This window comes from Cibotium barometz, chromosome 40 (genome assembly GCF_041138505.1).
Source record: "Cibotium barometz isolate CiBa-2024 chromosome 40, ASM4113850v1, whole genome shotgun sequence".
NCBI classification, from domain to species: domain Eukaryota; kingdom Viridiplantae; phylum Streptophyta; class Polypodiopsida; order Cyatheales; family Cibotiaceae; genus Cibotium; species Cibotium barometz.
Genome location: NC_141085.1, coordinates 29765441 through 29769711, shown reverse-complemented (window position 1 = coordinate 29769711; position 4271 = coordinate 29765441). Strand labels below are relative to the sequence as shown.

General features: G+C 39.3%; 1 pseudogene; it reads left to right on the top strand.

Moving 5' to 3' along the window:
* The first annotated feature begins 2989 nt into the window (after window positions 1–2989).
* On the top strand, window positions 2990–3560 carry LOC147615394 (uncharacterized; annotated as a pseudogene).
* The last annotated feature ends 711 nt before the right edge of the window (window positions 3561–4271 follow it).

Here is a 4271-nt window from a genome sequence, read left to right as displayed (position 1 = left end):
ACTAGATGTTGTGCATTCAGATGTATGGGGTCCTACGAAGACCATGTCTATGGGAGGCTATAGGTATTATGTGACATTTATTGATGACCACACAAGGAAAGTGTGGGTATACTTCATGAAAGAGAAGGGTGAGGTGTTCAGTCACTTTCAGAATTTCAGAGTATGGTTGAAAAGCAAACAAGGAAATATGTAAAGTGCCTAAGGTCAGATGGAGGGGGAGAGTACTTTTCCAATGAGTTCTCTAAATTTTTGAAGAAGAATAGTATTCGGAGACAGTTTACATGTAGGTACACTCCACAGCAAAATGGAGTTGCTGGCGAAAAAACACGCACATTGCTGAGATTGCGTAAGCATTGATGGAAGAGAAGAATATGCCGCATAGCTATTGGGATGTGGCTGTTTCTACAGCAGTTTACATCATGAACAAGACTCCAACTGTAGCCATACATGATGTAACTCCAGAGGAGAGGTTTACTGGCAGAAAACCTGATTTGTCTCATTTAAAAGTTTTTGGATGCATTGCATATGTGCATGTGCGAGATGAGCTGAGAACTAAGCTGGATCCACAAGTTGAAAAATGTGTGTTTATTGGATATTCCCTTGAGAAAAAGGGATACAGGTGTTATAACCCTGCTACACGTGAGTTGAGGGTAAGCAGAGATGTTCTCTTTGATGAGATGAGTAGCTGGAATGCTGCTGAAAAAGAAGCTGTTGGGGCTGATGTGAGTGGAAATGTGGTTGCACAGAATGCAAGTCAACAATCACAGTCTTTGAGTGGACTAGGGAGAGTCCTCATCTAGTGGTTCAGTTGATAGACCATGGAGTGGCAGGCTGCGTCATAATACGAGTCCTGCAAATGTGATTAGTACATCATATAAAGGCAAAGAGAAAGTGGTTGAGCCCCTAGTATGCCTGACATTTCTGCAGGGCATTTTCATGTTGATGCTAGTGACTCAGAGAGGAGCCTTGATGAGGAACTTGGGATACCAGCTATGAGAACACATAGTGTAAAGAAGGCTATGGAAGCCATGAATGCAAAGCTGCAAAGATCTAGGAGAGTGAAGAATCTTGTGCAGAGGTTTACCTATGATGGTTATGTGGCACATCACTATGCATACATGGCAAAGGTTGTGCAGGTTATAGAGCCCACATGTATTGATGAGGCTCTTGGAAATGTGTGTTGGGAGAAAGCTAAGAAAGCCATTGGATGCAAGTGGGTGTACAAAGTAAAACGTAACAGTGATGTGATGGAAGCATAAGGAGGTACAAGGCTAGATTGGTAGCCAAAGGATATGCGCAGACATATGGCATTGATTATGAGGGAACTTTCAGTGCCCAGTTACCGAAATGACAATAGTGAGAGTTGTGATAGTAGTGGCTACATCAAAGAAATAGTCTTTACATCAGATGGATGTAGAAAATGCATTCTTGTATGGGGATTTGCAGGAAGAGGTGTATATGTTGCAGCCACCTAGTTATGAGGATGTGAGTCACCCGGAGCATGTTTGCAGGTTGAAGAAAGCCTTATAATGTCAGCACACAGGATTAGGTAACTGACATCTTCACCAAAGCATTGGGTACAGAGAAGCTCTGTAGATTTAGGGCTTCGCTTGGTGTACATGAGATGGAGTTGAGCTCGAGGGGGAGTGTTGAGATATCGAGCTCATCTAGTGAGGCGGTGGACACTGATGACCCGCCTGGGGGATAGGTCCCACACTTACACCACTGGCATGGTTGGTGAGATCATGGGTGATATGCGGCCAGTGGGATGATAGGCTGTGTGGTGATAGCCATTCTAGAGACTGGCATAGTTATAGCGCCAGCTCATTTACTTGGGTTCACACTATAGAGAACCCTAGTATGTATTTTGGTTGAGTACCTTTTCATATGTGTGTACTCTTTTCTTTGTATAGGTTGTTGAGTGTTGTGTGAAGAAGAAGAAGATTTTCAGCCTCTCACCTTGTGTGTTCTCTATTAGGGTTTTGTGAGTGTGTGTGTGCTTGCAAGAGCTCAAGCTCTCTTCTCCCCGGCATCTTTTCAGTTCTCTCTTCCTACAGTCCCTAGAGCCTTTGATCTCTTGCTACACAGGTCTCTCTTCCCACATGAATGAAGGTCTCTCTTCCTACAGTCTCTAGAGCTTTTCATCTCTGATAATTGATCTTCTCTAGAGGTCATTTGAAACATTTGATATCAAGTATATGATTCAATACCACTTTATCATTGCTAGAAGCATCATCATGCAAGTATGAAACTTTATATTTTCTTACTTTGAGAAGTAGCGTAATCACCACACGACAGTTCTTCAGCACTACTGTGAAAAGCACTTCGTCACTGTTAGAAAGTACTAAAAAATGGTCTTCATGTTGTAGGAAAAGTACTACTAAAAAGTATAACACTATTGAAGTCCTTGAAAGTAGTACAAAAATGGTGCAAATTGAAGAAATGGCTAGCAGGTCAATTCAATAGTACTTTATCATTGCTAGAAGCATCATCATGCATGTATGAAACTTTATACTTGCTTACTCTTAGAAGTAGCGTAATCACCACACGGTAGTATTTTAGCACTACTGAAAAGTACTTCGTCATTGCTAGAAAGTACTAAAAAATGGTCTTCATGTTGTAGGAAAAGTATTACTAAAAAGTACAATACTATTGAAAAGTATAACACTATTGAAGTCCTTGAAAGTAATACAACAATGGTGCAAATTGAACAAATGGCTACTAGCAGGTCAATTCAATAGTACTTTATCATTGCTAGAAGCATCATCATGCACGTATGAAACTTCATACTTTCTTACTCTGAGAAGTAGCATAATCACCACATGATAGTTCGTCAGCACTACTGAAAAGCACTTCATCACTGCTAGAAAGTACTAAAAAGTGGTCTTCATGTTACAAGAAAAGTACTGTTGAAAAGTACAACACTATTGAAAGTTACAACACTATTGAAGTCCTTGAAAGTACTACAACAACAACACAAATTGAAGAAATGGCTAGTAGCTCAATATCCTTGAATATAGAAGCTGAAATTGAAGCTAATATGAATAGTAGGAAATCACTAAGAGAATACTCAACTCTTCAGAAGCAAAAGCAACGAGTGAGAATGATAAAAATGGTGACTCAAAACAATACTATGGTGGTAGATGAACAAAAGAAATGGAAGATATGCCAATCTATGGTACAACACTTTGATAGATTAACAATGGGGATGGATGCAAGTACTAGAATGGAAATCTTTCAGCAACTTCTTTGACATCCTTGTCAAGAGTATGCAGTCTAGCCAAAAATCAAAGAAATTGGAATTGGATATTCTAAGAAACGTCTGCAATACTTTAAATCATGTTAAGGTACCAAGATCTTCAGATGAGCTTTTCATGAAGAAATTAGCCCTCTTGATGTTGGTGAATGGTGAAAGTAGGGAGCAAATTACTGACATGAGCATTCCACAAGTTGCCAAGCTTATGGGGATCCACAAAAGAAATTTATATTTAGCCAAGCATCAGTTAACAGTGGAAAACAAAGCTGATGGATCATTGCCTGTATCCACGTCACATACATGATAGGCGGAAAACCCACATCACTCAAGATGTCAAAGACATATAGCATTTCAATTTTGGATAAATGAGACAAGGGTGTCCCCCAACAGAAATTATGTTTGTAAAAGACTAGCTAGATGTTTATATGTGAAACATCCAATCCATCCTCTTGAGAAGCCTCAGGTGAGCCATGGGTAATTTAAAAGATTATTTAAATTAGTCTACATATTGGTTGGTATATCTAACATATTATAACTTAATTCCAGGTTGAACTTTATTTAAGGTTCAAGGGAAAGTACCCAGATGTTCACATCTCACAATGTTGTTTCAAGTCTTTGAAACCCTTCTTTGTCCAAAAACTGAGGGATCACTACAGCTGTTTCTGTATTATGCATCACAGATGATTTTTGTGAATGAGGTAGTAAATCACATACAGACTCAAAAATTTACAATCCATGGGACTTTTTGCACTTGTAACTACACTATATGCCTTCAATCTGATGGAAATGCCAACAATGCATGCCTTGCATCAAAAAACAAAAGTAAGATTATCACAACTCTTTGGGACTCTATACTCTACTCAATGCCTCCAAGAAGTAGCTTCCATAGGTACAAATGCATAATAGGAACATGTGATGTATGTGATGTAAGGAAAATGTAGATCTATCCAAGAGAAGTTAATGAGCAGAGTATGCAGGTATCTGTTACGGTCTTTGAAAATATAGTGGATACTGC